Source organism: Anomaloglossus baeobatrachus, chromosome 11 (genome assembly GCF_048569485.1).
Source record: "Anomaloglossus baeobatrachus isolate aAnoBae1 chromosome 11, aAnoBae1.hap1, whole genome shotgun sequence".
In the NCBI taxonomy this organism is placed as follows: Eukaryota; Metazoa; Chordata; class Amphibia; order Anura; family Aromobatidae; genus Anomaloglossus; species Anomaloglossus baeobatrachus.
The window spans coordinates 89,587,338-89,609,579 of NC_134363.1; positions in this window are offsets into that span (position 1 = coordinate 89,587,338).

Below are 22,242 nucleotides of genomic sequence, written 5' to 3' on the forward strand. Positions count from 1 at the left end.
GTGGTATGTCAGGCATTGCGGTAGTTGGTGCATGCATCAGTTTTGGGCTATTATTTATATTTTGAGATCCTGTGTCCATGCTTTGCTGCAGATTTAATGATTTTAACTGGGATATTTCTTCTTTGAGGATTGAGTTTTCTTCCTGCAGACTTTTTAGTGACCTTTGCATTTCACACAAGTCTGTCTTCAGCTTTGATATTTCCACTTTCAGGTGGTCATTTGCATTTTTCTCACCTTGGCTTATTTGAAAATCCTCTTTGAATTGTGTAAACTCACTTTCTAATTGGGACAGGCAGTCTCTGAGTATATCCATGGGGGGTTGTGATGTAGATGTTGCTGGTGCATAGCTTGGGACCCTGGCTGCTGTGGTCTGGCCAGGAGTGGTTATGCCTCCTCTCAGGGTTTGTACTTTGGTCCTAATATGCCTGAATTGTTGTAGAAATTCCTCCAGTTTTTGATTTGTTCCTTGTACCATGATAGTTCCATTATTATAAATGTTTATGGCGAGATTAAAAGTCTCAGGGTCCTCCTCGTCCTGTACTCTAATTTGTTTACCCCTGTTAATGCCCCGTGTTTTCACATTCTTGTAATGTTTTCTGAGAGTCTGGTCCCAGGCTTCATGATGTCCTGAGTAAAATAACACATTTGTTTTTTCCCCCTGTTCGTTGAAGTCTATTAGTAGTGTCTCTGGTTTCTTCTTTATGTTGTCCAGTTTTATTGCTTTTCTGGCTTTTTTCCCTCTATTCATTATCTATATATATATATATATATATCTATCATCTATCTATCTATCCTATCTATCTATCCATCTATCTATCTATCCAATATCTATCTATCTATCCATCCCTCTGGCTATCCATTATCTATCTATCTATCTCTCCCTCTATCTATCTATCCCTCTATCTATCCATTATCTATCTATCAATCTATCCATCTATCCCTCTATCTATCCATCTATAAAATCAAATCAAATCAAATAAGCTTTATTGGCAGGACCAAATACAAATTAGTTTTGCCAAAGCAAGTGTACAATAGGGACTGGGACAGTGGGGATGGTGGGTAGGGACCATAGTAAGGATGGATGGGGCACATCCAGAGTGGGGACTGTAGGTAGGATGGATGGGGCACGTCCAGGGTGGGGACTATAGAAGGAATGGATGGGGCACATCTAGGGTGGGGACGTTGGGGAATATGGAAGTCCATGGCTTATCATAGTTCTCTTTTCTCGAAGTCTATGACATTCCCTCACAAACCACGCTGCTATCTCCACTGCGCTCTCTTCTTCCCCCACCAGGATATATGGTTTCTCTTCCTCCTTCATGGAGTTGAAATCCGGGAAAAGATCGGGGTGAGTTTCCTGAAGAGAGTGTCCCTCACTGCTGAGTACATGGTGCAGTGTACCAGGAAGTGCAACATCTATCTATACATCTATCTATTTATCTATTTAATCCTCTATCTAGCTATACCTCTATCCATCTATCTATCTATCTATCTTTCTATCTATCCATTATCTATCTATATATCTATCTATCCATTATCTATCTAGCTATCTATCTATCTATCCATTATCTATCTATCCATCTATCTATCTATCCCTCTATCTATCTATCTATCTATCAAATCAAATCAAATCAAATAAGCTTTATTGGCAGGGCCAAATACAAATTAGTTTTGCTAAATCAAGTGTACATTAGGGACTGGGGCTGTGGGGATGGTGGGTGGGGACTGTAGGATGATGGGTGGGGCACATCCAGGGTGGGGACTGTAGAAAGGATGGGTGGGGCACATCCAGGGTGGGGACTGTGGGGGCACTTCTAGGATGGGGGCTATGGAAGTCCATGGCTTATGATGGGGCATATCCACGGTGGGGACTGTGGTAACGGTGGATGGGGCATATCCAGGGTGGAGACTGGGGGGCCACATCTGGGATGGGGGGCTATGGAAGTCCATGACTTATCATAGTTCTCTTTCTCGAAGTCTATGACATTCGCTCACATACCGCTCTGCTATCTCCACTGCGCTCTCTTTTTCCCCCAGCAGGATATATATTTTCTCTTCCTCCTTCATGGAGCTGAAATCCGGGAAGAGATGGGAGAGTCTCCTGAAGTGAGTGTCCCTCACTGCTGAGTACTTGGTGCAGTGTAGCAGGAAGTGGGTTTCATCCTCCAGGGCCTCCAGGTCACAATGTTGGCACAATCTGTCCTCCCTGGGCTTGTAGCTCTGCTTGCCGGATTCGATGGCTAGACTGTGGGCCCTGAGTCTATCTATCTATCAATCTATCCCTCTATCTATCTATCTATTTAACTGTCATGAACACCCGGGGGAGTCACTCAGATATCCCGCAGCTGTTCGCTGATTTGTCACAAATACTTCTCTCTAGCGCCCCTCCTGCCGGCAAGCCACTTTTGGTACTGCAGGACAATGAACAGAATGAGGCTGCTAAGCTAATAATGCCAAATATTGGATGTCTCACAGCAAGGGTAAATGTATATATAACCGATTCCCGCTAATGGAATATATATATACCTCGGTGACCTTAATGATAGTACTCCAATAATTCTATGCAATAATAATCACGCTGCCAGCACCTTGCTGTCCTTCAGCCCCACAGTGGGAGTTCCGCCCACGGTGACGGAGTGTAGGCTGAAAGCACCATTTTCTTTGGCGGCTGCGGACTGCAATTCGCAGCAGAGGTGCCCAGAAAGCTTGGGCACCCTGCGCTGAGGATTTCAATCCCCAGCTGCCTAGTTGTACCTGGCTGGACACAAAAATTGGGCGAAGTCCACGTCATTTTTTCTTTTTATTATTTCATGAAATTCATGAAATAATTAAAAAAAAAAAAGGGGCTTCCCTATATTTTTGGTTCCCAGCCGGGTACAAATAGGCAGCCCGTAGCTGCCTGCTCTACCTGGCTAGCATACAAAAACATAACGAAGCCCACGTAATTGAACTGCAAGGCTCAGAATGCTCCATTCCCTAGTGTATGCAGGAGAGCAGACAGCAGCTGCAGAACTACAAGACTCAGCATACTCCATCCAGGACTGTATGCAGGAGTTTATTGCCCCCCCAAAAAATGACGTGGGCTTCACCTTTTTTTGTATACTAGCCAGGTACAGCAGGCAGGTACGGCTGCGCCCAACCCCCAGCTGCCTATTTGTACCCGGCTGGGAACTAAAAAAATACGGAAGCCCTTTTTTTAATTATTTTATGAATTTCATGAAATAATTTAAAAAAAATCGACATGGGCTTTGCCCCATTTTTGTGTCCAGCCAGGTACAACTAGGCAGCTGGGGATTGGAATCCGTAGCACAGGTTGGCCCAAGCTTTCTGGGCCACTCTGCTGTGAATTGCAGTCTGCAGCCGCACCAGAAAATGGCGCTTTCATAGAAGTACCATCATCTGGCGGTGTATCCAACTCTTCCAGCAGCCTTGAAGCCGGGTGGCTTGCTGGGTAATAATGGGTTAATACTAGCTTTGTTTTACTAGCTAGTATTAAGCCAGAGATTCTTAATGTCAGGCACGTTTGACCCGGCCATTAAGAAACTCCAATAAAGGGTTAAAAAAAAAGACACCACACAGAGAAAAAATACTTTAATAGAAATAAATACACAGACACACTTAGAGACTCCATTGTTTATTATTCCCTCTGAGCCCTCCACGTTCCTGGTCTTCTGTATTCTTTCCCCTTGAACCCATGCATCTCTGCTACATCAGACAGCACTGCATGGGAGGAAGATGCTGCTGCTCCGTGCAGTCTAATCACTCAGTGAGAGTGAGCAGAGGCTGCGGGATGTAAGCAGTGACGTCGCCGCTGCCAACGTTGGTAAAGTAATCTGACAGGCGGTTACTATAGCAACGGTGCTCCGATCACGTGATTCCCGGTGCCGCAATTCACCACCTGTGGCATCCAGTCCTTGCATGTGGGCTAACTCTATAAAGAGCACCCACATGCAGGAACGGGGTAGCCGACCATGTGCCAGAGCATCTCGCCAGTACACGGAGATGCTCAAAGGAGCACCGCGTACCAGAGAGATGCACTGACAGGACCTAGCATGACGTCTAGCCATGTGACCAGTCTGTAGCCAATGAGATAATACACACGTTACTGGTCACATGCTATTTTGACATCATGGAAGGTCCTATCATCAGTGCTGGTTACCGGGAAGATGCAACAATTATCGGAAGGAAAAGCGGCGGGAGACAGAGTGCAGGACGCGTCGCTGGGACCTGTAAGTGTAATGCCAATGTTTATTAACTGTATGTGTACATGTATAATGTGTTTTTATGTCTTTGTGTTTGCCTGCCATTGTTTTCAATGGGGTTCGAATTGGTTCGTCGAACGTTTGACTAACCTGTCCTCCGTTTGACGAACCGAACCAAACTCGAGCTCTACTGGGGTGGCTCATCTCTAGTCATTGATGATGATTGCATCTGACCAAAAGCAGGTTGGGAGTTTGAGGCATCATCGCCTGCTACCTAGACAGCAGTTTGTAAAGCATGCAGCCCAGGGGAAGTGGCAGTTATTTCACTATGAAATTCAGGCTTTATTCCACTAGCTAACACCGAGGATTTAAAAAAATTCAGTTTCCCCAGGGAAAAAATGTTCAGAAGCCATGGAGCACTGCATCAGTAGGTACTCCCAACAGCTTTTTTTGTTTTTCTTTTAAATTAGTAGGATTTGCAACAGGGTATAACATGCCAAGAAGTTTAATAAACTCAGTTTCTAATACCGCCAAAAGGTTGCGGAAAGCCTCTCTTCCCACAAGCCGATACGGCAACATCTCAAGGGCTATCAATCGTGCAATGTGTGCAGTTAGTTTCTGACCTTGGGTGCGTAACGGGGTATTTTCGCTTCTTGTCAAAGGTCTGTGGTATGGAAAACTGAACGGAACGCTGGTACACCAAAGCGGATGTGGTCGTTGATGATTGAGTTTGGCCAACATCAGGTTGGAAGAAGGAAGCATCAGCGCCACCTTCTTGCACACCAGGTTGGGAAGCAGACAGTCCAGGGGAAGTAGCAGTTTTTTCACTCTTAAACTCAGGCTTTATTCCACTAGCTAACACTGGGGATTTCAAAAATTCAGTTTCCCCAGGGGATAATGGTTCAGACACCATGGAGCACTGCATCAGTAGGTACTCCCAACAGTTTGTTTTAAAATTGGTAGGATAAGCAACGGGGCATAACATGCCAAGAAGATTAATAAATTCAGTTCCCCTAAGGAGCAGTTTTTCAGACACCATGTAGCAAAGCATCACAAGGTACTCCCAACAGCTCCCAACAGCTTATTTTTAAAAAAATGGTAGGATAAGCAACAGGGCATAACATGCCAAGGAGTTTAATACATTCAGTTTCCCAAGATATAATGGTTAAGACAACATGTAGCACTGCATTAGTAGGTACTCCCAACAGGTTTGTTTTTTAAAAAAAATGGTAGGATAAGCAACAGAGCATAACATGCAAAGGAGTTAAATAAATGTTGTCCCCCTAGGATGTAGTGGTTCAGGCACCATGTAGCAAAGCATCATAAGGTACTCCAAACAACTCCCAAGAGCTTATTTTAAAAAAATTGGTAGGATAAGCAATAGGGCATAACATGCCAAGAAGCTAAAAAAAAATCTGATTTTGCAGGGGGCCATGTGTAACACACCGTGGAGCACAGCATCAATAAAGAACACAAATATAGACTGCCTGACCAATTGTTCTAGACAGTGTAGGCTCGACAGTGCTTGTGCCAGTGCATAATGTACAATGGCTTGACAAATATTGCCCAGGGTGATGGGGCCAAACAGTTACATCGCAGCAGCATAACAAGTTAGATTTGTCATGCGGTGTCATTAGATGATAGAAGACAAAATAGTCTTGAATGAGAAACAATGGAACTTATTTGAACTTAAGAAATCCAAATTTTGGGGCTTCACTTATTATTGGGTATTGTTAACAGGCAGCCTGAGATACTCTGGGGCAATACATCTATAGTTCATTTTGATTATCGTCAAACTGTCTGCACTTTCCGTAGATAGTTGTGTATATGTTATTATTGACCCCGCTGAGCTGAAAACATGCTCAGACAACACACTCGCAGCAGGGCAAGCTAGCACTTCCAAATTCGTATAACACGAGGTCTGGCCAAGTTTTGAGCTTGGAAACCCAATAGTTAAAGGGAACAGTAGACTCGGAAAGCATGCTGATACGGTCACCTACATAGTCCCTCACCATCTTACTTAACTGTTCACTCCTTGACATAGTTCCCCCAACCAGTATCTGATTCGCAGTTGATGGTTTGTGGAAAATGGACCAGTTTTGGCACATAAGTCCCCCGTCTGTGTTGCTCCTACTATGGTAGCCCTCTCTTGTAATCCTGTTGCGTGAGATGACATACTACTTTTGACGCCAGCATGATCTGAGGGTAACAGTTTCATCCCTCTTGAATGTTTCCGTAGTACAATCCTTATTTGCCGCGAAAAGTAGAGAAGCAAATTTGTCTTTGTAGCGTGGGTCAAGGAAGGTACATAACCAGTAATTGTTGTCTGCCAAAATGTAGACTAGCCGACAGTCATGAGAAAGGCTGTGTGACATGAACTGTGCCATGTGTCCCAGACTCCGAACTGGAAACCTTTGTGTGGCACTGCTAAAAATACACTCTGTCTCCCTAAAACTCCTCTCCTCCTCAGTCTCTCTCCTCTCCTCCTGCTCTTCCTCAGGATATCCATGCTAGACAGCCCTGAAGCTTGGGTTGTCAATCCCTTGGTTACCAACTTCAAATAATTCCTGTTCTTCATCATCATCCTCATCCTCATGATGCTGAGCAAAGGTGGCCTGAGTTTGTTGGCCGAGGTTATGCGGATTACTAGCAACCATTGTGAAGTCTGGATCCACAGACAACTCGGGTGCATGAACACTTTGGTCAGTCAGGCCATCCAGAGAGCGTTTCAATAATCAAATAAGTGGAATAGTAATGCTGATAACAGCTTCCTCACTGCTCACAATGTTGGTACAGTAATCAAAATTCTCCAAGACCTGACAAATGTCTGCAATCCACACCCACTCGGTTGTACTTATGTCTGGCAGCTGCGTCTGACGGGCATGTTCCAGCTGCAATTGGGATACTGTCCTGTGATGCTCATGGATCCTGGCCAACATATGATAGGTTTAATTCCATCTCGTAGAGAGGTCACATATTAGTCTGTGATGAGACAACTGTAAGCGCTGCTGCAGCACTTCTAGGCCAGCAAAACAGGGAGATGACTTGCGGAAATGTGCGCTAATACGTCGTACCTTGGTAAGTAGGTCTGGTATCCCAGGGTATTTCTTCAGAAAGTGCTGAACTACTAAATTTACAACGTGGGCCATACAAGGAACATGTACAAGCTTTCCAAGCTTTAAAGCCTTCACCAGATTACGACCATTATCGCACACTACCATCCCTGGACGGAGGTCCAACAGCTCAAGCCACTCATCTGTTTGCTCAGTTATTGCTTTGAAAAGCTCAGGTGCCGTGTGCGATTTGTCACCGATACAGATGAGCTTCAGTAGAGCGTGTTGCCGCTTAGCTGAGGCAGTGCTGCAGAGATCCCAGCTGGGGAATGATGTCGACGGTTGGACACCGATAATAGAAGAAGCTATGGAAAAACAAAGCGCAATAGGGTCTTACCCTCGTATGTAAGGGTATAGGATGGGGGAGCAATACTACTCCCCAAATGTGGTTGTGAGAGTCACAACCACTGTAATCGCATGTAAGATTTGAGCAAGGCAGCAGCAACCCAAAGCGGCAGATTAGATTTGATGTATGCTTATGTCTGGTGGTCCTGAGGAAGGGAGCAGGGCTCCTGAAACGCGTAGACCAATGCAATAATAAAGCTTCATTGATCTGATCCTTTGACTAGTGATCATTTGCGCGGCTTTGAAGAACCCGGTTTCTACCTCTCTCTGTTATCGACAATTGGACACCGGCAGATGTTGAGGAGGATGCACAGGAGCCAGATGAAGAGTAGGAGGAGGAGGGAGTTGTTGCTGTGTAGGAGGCTACTGAAACTGTGATTGAAGTGGGCCCTGCTATTCTGGGTGTGGGAATTATATGGGATGTTGCCGGCTCAGACTCTGTACTAGCCACCAGCAGGTTCACCCATTGTGCCGTCAGTGAGATGTAGCGTACCTGTCCACTTCTGCTTGTCCACGTGTCTGTGGTTAAGTGGACCTTCCCTGTTATGGCATTGGTGAGAGCCTGTTTAAAGCTTACAGACACGTGATTGTGGAGCGCGGGGACGGCACAACGAGAAAAATAGTGGTGGCTAGGCACAGAGTACCGATGTTCTAACACCGCCAAAAGGTCGCGGAAAGCCTCTGTTCCCACAAATCGATTTGGCAACATCTCAAGGGCTATCAATCACGCAATGTGTGTAGTTATGGTTTCTGCCCTTGGGTGTGTAACAGGGTATTTTCGCTTCTTTTCGAAGGTCTGTGGTAAGGACAACTGAACGGAATGCTGGGACATTGAAGCGGTTGTGGTCATTGATGATTGAGTTTGGCCAACATCAGGTTGGGAGAAGGAGGCATCAGCGCCACCTTCTTGCACACCAGTTTGGGATGCAGGCAGCCCAGGGGAAGTGGCAGAGTTTTGAGTCTGGAAATCGTGTTTTTCACCTAGAGCTGTCAACCAAGTATCGGTGTGCATTGCTAACATATGGTTTCTCATGCTGGAGGTGCCCAAGCTGGAAGTATTTCTGCCTTTCCTAAGCTTGGTCTGACAGATTTGACAAATGGCAACCGTTTGTTCCGAAGGACTCTTGGAAAAAAACCTCCCACACAATCGCACCACGGACCCTTAGACTCTGAGATGATTGAGGTGGTGCACAGACCCTTGGACTCTGAGATGGCTGAGGTGGTGTACGGACCCTTGGACTCTGAGATGGCACAGGTGGTGAATGGACCCTTGAACTCTGAGATGCCACAGGTGGTGGTGTCATGTGTACAGTTGATTTACTTCTGGCAGTGGTCGAAACCCTATGTCTTACAGCCTTTTTGCGGACTATGGGCACATGGTCCTCTGCACTGTTGCTCTTGCAATCCATGCCATCTGTCCATGTTGGATCAGTCACCTTATCATCGACCAGGTCGTCTTCAAATTCCTGAAGGTCAATATCTTCAGGAATGGAGGTTTCAGGCTGACCTAAGGGCAACTGTGTCTCATCATCCTCCAACCCTCCACCTGATTGCCCAGCATGTCACGACCAACAACATGGCTTTCTTCTGGCCTTAGGTGCTCAAAGATCTTTGGATCACTGCACACCACAGCCTCACCTGTGTGGGTGGTGTTGTGCGGTGAGGGGCAAGAAAAGTCAAAGGGTCCCGTAAACAGTTCCTCAGAGTAACCTGCTTTGGTGTCATATGTTTCCTTAGAATACTGATGTGAGGAAGGATTACCAGGCTGAGGATTCGATGGCCCAGCCTCTTTGCTACTCAAGTCTGTCTGTGTGGATCCTTGGGATTTGCTACTCGACAAGTAACTGGAGGCATTTTATGCTAGCCAACTCGTTACCTGTTCGCACTGTTCAGGGCGCAAGAGTGCTTTCCCACGTGGACAAGAAAATTGGGATAGGAAGGCAGAGGTAGATAAACCAGGAACCTTTTTCTTTGGCTCGATCACACTGCTTGGGTGACCACCACTGTCAATACCACCTCGTCCACGGCCCTTACTCCCTCTTTTTCCGATTTTTTTGTTTTGATTATTTGAAGGTTAATACTGTAATGTGAACTTTTCTACAGGCAGTGGAACAACACTTATGCCGGGTTGTGAAACTTGTGTCAATAGTTTCTCACAATAGCTGTTTCTGTAAGTCTAAAAAGCAAAAAGTACCTTTATTGCCAACTACCACTTGAAGGAGTCGACAAAGATGTTGTGAATGTCTTGCAGCCCCAAAAGAAAACAGGGTTTGACAATACTTTTATTTTAGTATTGGTTTTTGGCACTCAGACTGTGTTTTAGTAAGAGCAAGCCACTATGTAGGTTCTGTAAGGTATGAATCCCCCAAAAATACACTAGGTGGCTGATAGGAAGGTACTGGCCTTGAGGCACAAGTAGTGCCACTGACACCAAGTATTAATAAAAAATTGGGTAACACTGAGACTGTGTTTTAATAAGAGCAAGCCACTATGTAATAATAATCTTTATTTCTGTAGCACCAACATATTCTGCAGCGCTTTGCAATTCAGGACATTGTTTGATATACAAACAAGTAACAGTTATAGAAAATACAATATTTAGAGGGGGAAAAAAAGGCAACCCTGCTCGTGAGAGATTACAATCTACAATGAGATGGGGAGGGCAGATTCTGTAAGATAGGAAGACACCACCACCAGGATGCTAGTTTGGTGCTATGAAGGTATTTTGCTTCAGGGAGAAGTAATGCCACTGACACCAAGTATTAATAAAAATTGGGTAACACTGAGACTGTGTTTTAATAACAGCAACCACTATGTAGGTTCTGTTAGATAGGAAGCGACCAAAATTACACTAGGTTGTTGCTAGGAAGGTACTGGCCTTAAGGCAGAAGTAGTGCCACTATCATCAAGTATTAATAAAAATTGGGTAACACAAAGACTGTGTTTTAATAAGAGCCACCCACTATGTAGGTTCTGTAAGATATGAAGCCCCCAAAATTACACTAGGTGGCTGATAGGAAGGTACTGGCCTTGGGGCAGAGGTAGTGACACTGACACCAAGTATTAATAAAAATTGGGTCACACTGAGACTGTGTGTTAGTTGCAGCAAGCCACTATCTAAGTTCGGAAAGATATGAAGCACCCAAAACTACACTAGGTTGCTGCTAGGAAGGTACTGGCCTTGAGGCAGTAGTAGTGCCACTAACACCAAGTATTAATAAAAAATGGGCAACACTAATACTGTGTTTTAATAAGAGCAAGGCACTATGTAGGTTCTGTAAGATAGGAAGCCCTTAAAATTAAGCTAGTTTGGTGCTATGAAAGTATTTTGCTTCAGGCACAAGTAGTGCCACTGACACCTAGTATTAATAAAAATTGGGTAACACTCATACTGTGAATTGAGATGGTGGCTGACAGGCACTACACTATACCTGAACCTGTTGCTTTGACAATTTTGGGACCTTTTTTTTGCAAGTTGTAATACCTATTGCCAGTATAGCAGACACAAGGGATATAGCAGTACTGAGATTGTTGATTATTAGTAGTAGATGTCGAGACAGCTTTAAATCTCTCCCTGCCTGTGAATAAGCTCTCCCTATATCACACACTGCAGTAACAGACCACATGCATCACTAATAAGAGGATTTTTTTTTATTTTTGCAGGTTTACAACAGGAACTGCTGTCACCTAACTAAGCAATGCAGTAACACTGTCCCTATACCTTGTTCTTTGATTTACTCAGCTGCTAGCACACAGCGGACGCTGTCTTCAGCCTTTACAAGGACTACTTTGGATTCTGCAGCAGGAACACTATCTGATAGAATGCACTGCACTGTCCCTATACCTGTTTCTATGATTTGCACAGTCGCTAGCAGCTAAGGCTAAATATCTTAGTTGGCTGGAAAAACGCTGTCCCGCACACAGTACAATCAAGCTACACCGGCAGTTCAGGAATAAATGCGTGCACACAAATTGGCGGCAGCCTTATATAGCCCCTATGTTACGGTTGCTGCGAGCACTGGAGACTATGTCCAGATTTCTTGCTACTGCACATGTGCGAGCGCTGGAGACTAAGTCCAGATTTCTTGCTACTGCACATGTGCGAGCGCTGGAGACTAAGTCCAGATTTCTTGCTACTGCACATGTGCGAGCGCTGGAGACTAAGTCCAGATTTCTTGCTACTGCACATGTGCGAGCGCCGGAGACTAAGTCCTATCTTGGAGCCATTGCACATGTGCGGGTGACATCATCGCTGACACGAGGTCACATGTCTCTGACACCTATGCCGATTGGTCGCTGGTCATGTGCTTGTGACGCCTTGCTCGGTGATAGGCCAGCATGACGTCACTCCTGTCGTTCTGGCAGCGGATTGGCTCTGGTGTCCTCTATCTTGGATGAGGCACAGAGTCTATATAAGACCCTGACACACACCGCATGGCGCTCAGTCCTCTTGGTTCATGCATAAGAGTAGACGCTCTGTGCGCGTTCCTCTAGGCATTCCTCTGTCTATGCTAGGTGAGCGCTACCGGCAGGGTAGCGTTCTTATACCTTACAGCTTCGGCTGCTGTCCGTATCCTTACCTCTTAGGGGAGCGGACATAGGCAGGTGCCTGAGGCACATGGTCTGGCTGGGCCTTGTGATTCGACTCGTAGGTGGACGTTGCCGCTAGGGTAACGTTCCTTATACTGCGTCTGGCAGTTGTTCATATCCTCGCACACTAGGGGAGCGAACAGAGGTAGGAGCTTTGTGCGGCTTACGCTGCTGTTCATCTCTTTTTCACCACTAGAAGAGCGGACCTAGGCAGGTGCCATATCTAGTGGTTCGTGTCCTCGCACACTAGTGGAGCGAACGCAGGTAGGAGCTTTGTGCGGCTTACGCTGCTGTTCGTCTCTTTTGCACCACTAGAAGAGCGGACCTAGGTAGGTGCCATTTCGCACACATTGCCTTTGTCTCTGTGATTATTAACAAAGATCATTCCACACACCCTCCAAGTAAGGGAGGAATTGCTTTACTTACTTATTATATCCTTCTGTGAGTTAACAGAGGTATTGCACTCTGCCATAGTCTGCAGCAAAGTCTTTGCACGGTGGACCCTGACTGTCTGATACTCCTTTAGGTTATTATCAGACAGCCCCCGTAACATTAGGACTGAGCCAAGGGTCTGGCAGTTATGGCAGAATATCAGCAGTTACATCGTTACATACAAGTACTTGAGTCACGGCTCAAGAGTATAGAGGATAAACCTCAGACCATGGTGACAGCTGCACATGATCCTCGACTTGCTCTGCCAAACAGATATTCTGGCGATGCCAGATCATGTCGTGGTTTCATTAGTCAGTGTCAGATACACCTAGAGGTCAACTCTTCTCGCTTCTCTACGGAGAGGTCCAGAGTAAGCTTTATCATCTCCTTACTTCAGGACAAAGCCTTAGAATGGGCGACTCCCCTATGGGAGCTCTCTGATGTGGTTACTCTGAGACATCAAGACTTTCTTGATGCTCTTAAGGCGGTATTCATGGGTCCGCAGGTTACCCATGATGCGGCCCTGAGACTGTTAGATCTATTTCAGGGTTCGTTATCCACTAGTTCTTATGCCATTGCTTTTAGAACTCTGGTGGCAGAACTAGATTGGCCAGAGAAGGTGTTGATTCCTATCTTCTGGAGAGGGTTGGCAGGCTATGTCAAGGATGCTCTTGCTACTCGTGAGGTCCCTGCTTCTCTGGAGGACTTGATCACAGTAGCAACGAGGATCGATGTACGCCATAAGGAACGTAGACTCGAGGTCTCTTCCTCACGCCCTAAGCATCGGGCTATTCCAGTTGTTGAGGGTCCACTACCATCTTCCTCAGCATCTGAAACATCTCCCACTCCTATGGAGTTAGGTCATACGTTCTCCAGACTACGCAAGTCTGGTCCTCCTATATGTTACGTATGTTGTCAGGCTGGGCACTATGCCAACAAGTGTCCTAGTCGTCAGGGAAACTCCCTGGCCTAGTAACCATTAGAGGGGGGTTACTAGTGACGTCTTCTGCACCCTCTAAGTGTTGTATCCCAGGTCAGCTCTTGTTATCTGAGAATACATGGCCTATTATGGCTTTTGTGGATTCCGGAGCTGACGGGACTTTTGTGTCCTCAGGATTTGTAAAGGGACACAATATTCCCTCTATCATGTTAGAGGCGCCTATTCCTGTCCATGTTGTTAATGGAACTATGTTGTCTGACTCCATTACATTGAGGACAGTTCCCTTGCGCCTTTCCCTGTCTCAGGGTCACATAGAGGAGATTTCTTTTCTTGTTTTGCCTGAGGGTATAGACGACGTCCTTCTGGGTCTTCCATGGCTTCGGACTCATGCTCCTCACATTGACTGGGAGTCTGACAGCATTATTAGTTGGGGTTCGAAATGTCAGTCCCGATGTCTTCCCTTACCACCTAAGGTCGTTGCGGTTGCATCAACTGATCTCTCTCCCATACCTACACCCTATTTGGATTTCGCTGACGTGTTCTCCAAACAGGGTGCTAAGGTTCTTCCACCCCATAGTCCGTATGACTGTGCCATAGACCTTATCCCAGGTTCGGCTCCACCTAAAGGCAGGGTTTACCCCCTGTCGATACCTGAGTCGGAGGCCATGTCGACCTATATAAGAGAGAGTTTAGAGAAGGGGTTCATTCGTAAGTCTGTCTCTCCCGCGGGAGCTGGGTTTTTCTTTGTTCGGAAGAAAGAGGGTAATTTGCGTCCCTGCATAGATTACAGGGGTCTCAACGCAATCACAATAAAGAACAAATACCCATTACCTTTAATTTCGGAGCTCTTTGACAGACTGAGAGGAGCTCAAGTTTTTACGAAGTTGGATCTGCGGGGTGCGTATAACTTGGAGGAGTGGCGTCACTTGCTGGAAGGAGCGAAACATCCTTTCCAGGTCTATACAGACCATAAGAATCTGACGTACTTACAAACCGCTCAGCGTCTGAATCCTCGCCAAGCCCGCTGGTCCTTGTTTTTCTCCCACTTTCACTTCTCCATCAACTATCTGTCTGGGAGTAAGAATAACAAGGCAGACGCCCTGTCTCGCTCTATGCTTTCTACCCAGGAAGAGATTGACGAACCTCGTCTTATCCTTCCCTCCAGGGTTTTTCATACACTCTCCCCTGTGACGTTAGACCATATCCCACCGGGCAAGACCTTTGTTCCGCCTGATCGACAGAATGATATACTGTCATGGGCCCACACCTCAAAGGTGGGTGGGCATTTTGGTATTAGGCGGACACGAGAGTTACTGGAGAGGTGGTATTGGTGGCCACACTTAGCCAGCCACGTCAAGAGATATGTCGGTTCCTGCTACTCGTGTGCTCGCAACCGTCCATTACGGCAGAGACCGGCTGGGCTCTTGCATCCTTTACCAGTGCCAGATAGACCATGGGAGGTGGTAGGCATGGACTTTGTGGGTGATCTTCCATGTTCACAGGGACATAGATTTGTGTGGGTCATTACGGACCATTTCTCCCGGATGGTTCATCTCGTACCGTTATCGAGAATCCCATCTTCCAGGGTACTAGCCAAACTATTCCTCAAGCATGTCTTTAGGCTTCACGGGATGCCAGATCGTATCATTTGTGATAGAGGCCCGCAATTTACTTCCCGTTTCTGGCGAGATCTTTGTAGCCTTCTGCAAATTGAGTTGAATCTCTCTTCGGCATACCATCCGGAGACCAATGGTTTGGTTGAACGTACCAATCAATCTATGATTATATACCTTCGACACTTTGTTGCTGAGAACCACGATAACTGGTCCTCCCTCCTACCCTGGGCAGAATTTGCCCTTAACAATTCGCTGGCTGAGGCCACTGGGCAGACACCGTTCGTACTCAATAATGGGCAACACCCTAGGGTACCGGTACCGTTTCCCGCTGCTGCACCTCCTCTTGTGGCCGACTGGGCAACTAATGCCAGAGAGGTTTGGGATCGGACTCAAGAGTCGATCCAAGCAGCTAAGGACTGTATGAAGACGGTGTCCGATCGGTTTCGTCGCCCGGCTCCTGTCTTTTCTCCAGGGGACTTTGTGTGGCTCTCTGCAAAACACGTGAAACTTAGAGTGAGCTCTGTCAAATTTGCTCCTCGCTTCCTGGGTCCTTATGAGGTTCTTCGACAGGTAAATCCTGTAGTCTACCAATTGAAGTTACCTGTCCATCTTAGGATTCATGACAAATTCCATGTCTCACTGCTAAAGCCGGCTATTTTACCTCACGCTCGTGAAGTGCACTCTCCTGCCTCTGATTCCTCTCGCTCTAGCTATGAGGTACGAGCCATAGTTGGTTCTAAGATGGTTAGAGGGCGCAGGTTCTTCTTGATAGATTGGGAGGGCTATGGCCCGGAACATCGCTCTTGGGAGCCTGAGGAGGCTGTCCATGCTCCCGACTTAGTTGCCGATTACCTGCGTCGCTGGGAGGGGGACCCTTGAGGGGGAGGTACTGTTACGGTTGCTGCGAGCACTGGAGACTATGTCCAGATTTCTTGCTACTGCACATGTGCGAGCGCTGGAGACTAAGTCCAGATTTCTTGCTACTGCACATGTGCGAGCGCTGGAGACTAAGTCCAGATTTCTTGCTACTGCACATGTGCGAGCGCCGGAGACTAAGTCCTATCTTGGAGCCATTGCACATGTGCGGGTGACATCATCGCTGACACGAGGTCACATGTCTCTGACACCTTCTATGCTGATTGGTCGCTGGTCATGTGCTTGTGACGCCTTGCTCGGTGATAGGCCAGCATGACGTCACTCCTGTCGTTCTGGCAGCGGATTGGCTCTGGTGTCCTCCATCTTGGATGAGGCACAGAGTCTATATAAGACCCTGACACACGCCGCATGGCGCTCAGTCCTCTTGGTTCATGCATAAGAGTAGACGCTCTGTGCGCGTTCCTCTAGGCATTCCTCTGTCTATGCTAGGTGAGCGCTACCGGCAGGGTAGCGTAACTTCTTATACCTTACAGCTTCGACTGCTGTCCGTATCCTTACCTCTTAGGGGAGCGGACATAGGCAGGTGCCTGAGGCACATGGTCTGGCTGGGCCTTGTGATTCGACTTGTAGGTGGACGTTGCCGCTAGGGTAACGTTCCTTATACTGCGTCTGGCAGTTGTTCGTATCCTCGCACACTAGGGGAGCGAACAGAGGTAGGAGCTTTGTGCGGCTTACGCTGCTGTTCGTCTCTTTTGCACCACTAGAAGAGCGGACCTAGGCAGGTGCCATATCTAGTGGTTCGTGTCCTCGCACACTAGTGGAGCGAACGCAGGTAGGAGCTTTGTGCGGCTTACGCTGCTGTTCGTCTCTTTTGCACCACTAGAAGAGCGGACCTAGGTAGGTGCCATTTCGCATACATTGCCTTTGTCTCTGTGATTATTAACAGAGATCATTCCACATACCCTCCAAGTAAGGGAGGAATTGCTTTACTTACTTATTATATCCTTCTGTGAGTTAACAGAGGTATTGCACTCTGCCATAGTCTGCAGCAAAGTCTTTGCACGGTGGACCCTGACTGTCTGATACTCCTTTAGGTTATTATCAGACAGCCCCCGTAACACCCTATGACGTGGTGCGTCCAAGTCAATCACAGTAACACCACAACAAAGATGGCTGCGGCGTTACTGTTAGGGCAAGCAACATCAGATGTGTTCATTGGCTGGAAAAAGGCGCCAGGAAGTCCAGAAATGATAATGAAAGTATCAGAGCGAATACCATATTAGCTGCCGGATACCGAATACCTCGAATAAGCCATTATCTGCCGAATACCGAATAGTGGGGAATACATTCGCTCATCCCTACTTCCATCTATTTATATATGTAGCTGCTCCTGCTTTCCCTGGCTGCAATAGCGGTCAAGATTACCAAATCTGCCTATGTCTCTCATTAGAGGCAGTAGATCAGTGATAGAGCTGATGCCTATGGACACTGAGTTCACTAGTTCAAGTCCCACCCCTCTCAGGAAATCAGAGTGGTTGATTTATTCACTGCACTGAGGGGAGGAGCCAGGACAACAGCTGTGAGCTGTAGGAGAGAGCCCTCAAATCGGGACAGTCCTGAAGAATCTGGGTCGGTTGGGAGGTATGCATATGACTTGCCACAGGTTTATGATGTACTTGGTCCAGGGCTGTATATTAACAGGGACAGTTCACTGGGTGGCTGTTGACCTCTTCTGTGACCCTGGGGGGTCGCTTGAAAGGGGTTATGTACAGGGGAGTAATAATAAAGGTTTTGTCATGACGCCACTTGCGGCTAGGTAGATAGAGCTGCCGCTGCACAGTCTCTCGCCGCTGGAGCTGATGTTAATGGCAACCTGGATGTTGGGCCCTCTGCAAGTTGGGCCAGGCCCAGGGGGTAGGTAATGAAGTTGGGTGTGGAAAGAAGGTAGGCCACACAAGGGATTACAGTGTAACTGGTTTCTTTACTCATAGTGTTGTTATGGCTGGCAACCCGAAGAAGGCTGGTCCTAACCACTGGGCCCCTTAGTCCCAGTGCCGATTTGGTAACCTGGTAGCTTCTTTCCTCTGCACCTGTCTCTGGTTGGTGGGTCCCCGTGGCTTGGAGCATCTGGGGGTCCCCTCCTGGTAGTCTTTCAGTCTTTAGTCCATACGGCAGGCAGTTTGAACCCTGTAGTGTCGGTGTTCTGTTCCGGTACCTGGTTCTCCCATCACTGCTGGTGCCCCGGACTTGAGGTCGGTGAGGTCCTGGATGGTCCCCTCACTGTGCAGATTTTATCAGGTCTGCCTGGAGCGTGTGCCTGACCTTGGGCTCTGTACCCCGTCAGTGCTATGGTTCTGCGAGTACTCCATCGTATTCCTTCAGCAACCACACGCCTGCGCCTGACAGGTAACTGTTACACACTCCCGTCAGTATGGTTACATCCGTCTCCTTTCATTTCCACTTACTGACTGTCTGACCCCTCCTCCCTGGTTGTCATCTAGTTGACTGGATTGCTCCACCCCTAGACAGGGCCGCCACTAGGAATTCCATGGCCCCATACTGGCAAATGTTTGGGACCCCTTGGGACTCCACCTAGACTCCACATTAGCTCCGTCCTCCACCCCTGAAACCTACTACAGTCTCACTGCAACTCTTGGAAAAACATGTGTATTGATTGATATATATATATACAGTGCCCACAAGTAGTATTCAACCCCCTGCAGATTTAGCAGGTTTGATAAGATGCAAATAAGTTAGAGCCTGCAAACTTCAAACAAGAGCAGGATTTATTAACAGATGCATAAATCTTACAAACCAACAAGTTATGTTGCTCAGTTAAATTTTAATAAATTTTCAACATAAAAGTGTGGGTCAATTATTATTCAACCCCTAGGTTTAATATTTTGTGGAATAACCCTTGTTTGCAATTACAGCTAATAATCGTCTTTTATAAGATCTGATCAGGCCGGCACATGTCTCTGGAGTTATCTTGGCGCACTCCTCCATGCAGATCTTCTCCAAGTTATCTAGGTTCTTTGGGTGTCTCATGTGGACTTTAATCTTGAGCTCCTTCCACAAGTTTTCAATTGGGTTAAGGTCAGGAGACTGACTAGGCCACTGCAACACCTTGATTTTTTCCCTCTTGAACCAGGCCTTGGTTTTCTTGGCTGTGTGCTTTGGGTCGTTGTCTTGTTGGAAGATGAAATGACGACCCGTCTTAAGATCCTTGATGGAGGAGCGGAGGTTCTTGGCCAAAATCTCCAGGTAGGCCGTGCTATCCATCTTCCCATGGATGCGGAGCAGATGGCCAGGCCCCTTGGCTGAGAAACAGCCCCACAGCATGATGCTGCCACCACCATGCTTGACTGTAGGGATGGTATTCTTGGGGTCGTATGCAGTGCCATCCAGTCTCCAAACGTCACGTGTGTGGTTGGCACCAAAGATCTCGATCTTGGTCTCATCAGACCAGAGAACCTTGAACCAGTCTGTCTCAGAGTCCTCCAAGTGATCATAAGCAAACTGTAGGCGAGCCTTGACATGACGCTTTGAATGTAAAGGTACCTTACGGGCTCGTCTACACATATATACAGTACAGACCAAAAGTTTGGACATACCTTCTCATTCAATGAGTTTTCTTTATTTTCAGGACTCTGAAAATTGTAGATTCACTTTGAAGTCATCAAAACTATGAATTAAAACATGTGGAATGAAATACTTAAAAAAGTGTGAAACAACTAAAAATATTTCTTATAGTCTAGGTTCTTCAAAGTAGCCACCTTTTGCTTTCATTACTACTTTGCACACTCTTGGCATTCTCTTGGTGAGCTTCAATAGGTAGTCACCGGAAATGTTTTTCCAACAGTCTTGAAGGAGTCCCCAGAGATACTTAGCACTTGTTGGCCCTTTTGCCTTCACTCTGCGGTCCAGCTTACCCCAAAGTATCTTGATTGGGTTCAGGTCTGGTGACTGTGGAGACCAGGTCATCTGGCGTAGCACCCCATCACTTTCCTTCTTAGTCAAATAGCCCTTACACAGCCTGGAGGTATGTTTGGGGTCATTGTCCTGTTGAAAAATAAATGATGGTCCAACTAAATGCAAACCGGATGGAATAGCATGCCGCTGCAAGCTGCTGTGGTAGGCATGCTGGTTCTGTATGCCTTCAATTTTGAATAAATCCTCAACAGTATCACCAGCAAAGCACCCTCACACCATCACACCTCCTCCTCCATGCTTCACGGTGGAAACCAGCCATGTAGAGTCCATCCGTTCAACTTTTCTACAAAGACATGCTGGTTGGATCCAAAGATCTCAAATTTGGACCCATCAGACCAAAGCACAGATTTCCACTGGTCTAATGTCCATTCCTTGTGTTCTTTAGCCCAAACAAGTTTCTTCTGCTTGTTGCCTGTCCTTAGCAGTGGTTTCCGAGCAGTAATTTTACAATGAAGGCTCGCTGCACAAAGTCTCCTGTTAACAGTTGTTCTAGAGATTAGAAGGTGTGTCCAAACTTTTGGTCTGTAGTGTATATTTATGTCACTATACAAGACCTATATGAAAAAGTGATCATGGAAACCACCTAATATACATGAAGCTCAACGAAAAACAGTGGTATTGATCCAATGAATTTAAAAATATTTTTTTTTATTTCATTCATATAAATTTAAAACATGATTAAAATAAGCAAGCGGTTCACAGTATGAGGGAGATCACAATCAAGACAGAATCTAAATACAATGATTACACTCAGTAATTATAATGCCTAAACAGGGTAATGAAACTCAGGGAGAGTCTTTAACATATAATGCATGTAGTGATCAAATAGTTAAACATTCCTAAAAAAGGAGATTGCACTATAGCATTAATAAATTTCAGTCTGTGTTTCTCCCTTTAGACGTTGTTACATTAGTCTGCACAACCTAAGTCAAACAATTATCATTAAGGTTACATGAGATTACTAACCAGTTTGCTGTCTGATTGTGCTACACCCGAGCGTCCCGACGCGCATTTCACCTCTTCATCAGGGAACGTTGCAGAGAAGCAGGATGCTCACAATAGAGAGGCAGGAGGCTCACAGCAGAGAGGCAGGAGGCTCACAGCAGGGAGGCAGGAGGCGCACAGCAGGGAGGCAGGAGGCTCACAGCAGGGAAGCAGGAGGCTCTCAGCAGGGAAGCAGGAGGCCCCCAGCAGGGAGGCAGGAGGCTCACAGCAGAGAGACAGGAGGCTCACAGCAGAGAGAGGCTCACAGCAGAGAGGCAGGAGGCTCACAGCAGAGAGGCAGGAGGCTCACAGCAGGGAGGCAGGAGGCTCACAGCAGGGAAGCAGGAGCCTCACAGCAGGGAGGCAGGAGGCTCACAGTAGGGAGGCAGGAGGCTCACAGTAGGGAGGCAGGAGGCTCAAAGCAGGGAGGCAGGAGGCTCACATGAGAGAAGCAGGAGGCTCACAGCAGAGAGGCAGAAGGCTCACAGGAGAGAGTCAGGAGACCACAGGCCGAAGGTTCCCCATCCCTGATCTTGCTGAAGCAAGACAGGGGCTGGGGTCGGCGGGCCTACGGTCGGTTGGCAGCCACGGGCAGAGATCAGCAGGCTCCAGGCAAAGATTGGCGCCCCCCCAGCAGAGATCAGTGGGCATTGGGCAGACATCAGCGCCTCCCCATGCAGAGATCAGCACCCCCCCGTGCAGAGATCAGCGGGCCCCGGGCAGAGATCAGCGCCCCTCCGGGCAGAGATCAGCGCCCCTCCAGCAGAGATCAGCAGGCTTCGGGCAGAGATCAGCATCCTTCCAGCAGAAATCAGCAGGCCCCGGGCAGAGATCAGCGCCCCTCCCCCAGCAGAGATCAGCAGGCTCCGGTCAGAGATCAGCACCTCCCCGGGCAGAGATCAGTGGGCCCCGGGCAGAGATCAGCGCCCCCCAGCAGAGATCAGCGGGCCCCGGGCAGAGATCAGCGCCCCCCAGCAGAGATCAGCGGGCCCCAGGCAGAGAACTCCGCCCCCCGGCAGAGATAAGTGTCCCCCCGGGCAGAGATCAGCGAGCCACAGGCAAAGATCGACGCCCCCCCAGCAGAGATCAGCGGCCCCGGGCAGTGATCAGCCCCCCCAGGGCTGGGATCAGCGGGCGGTCCACCCCACCAC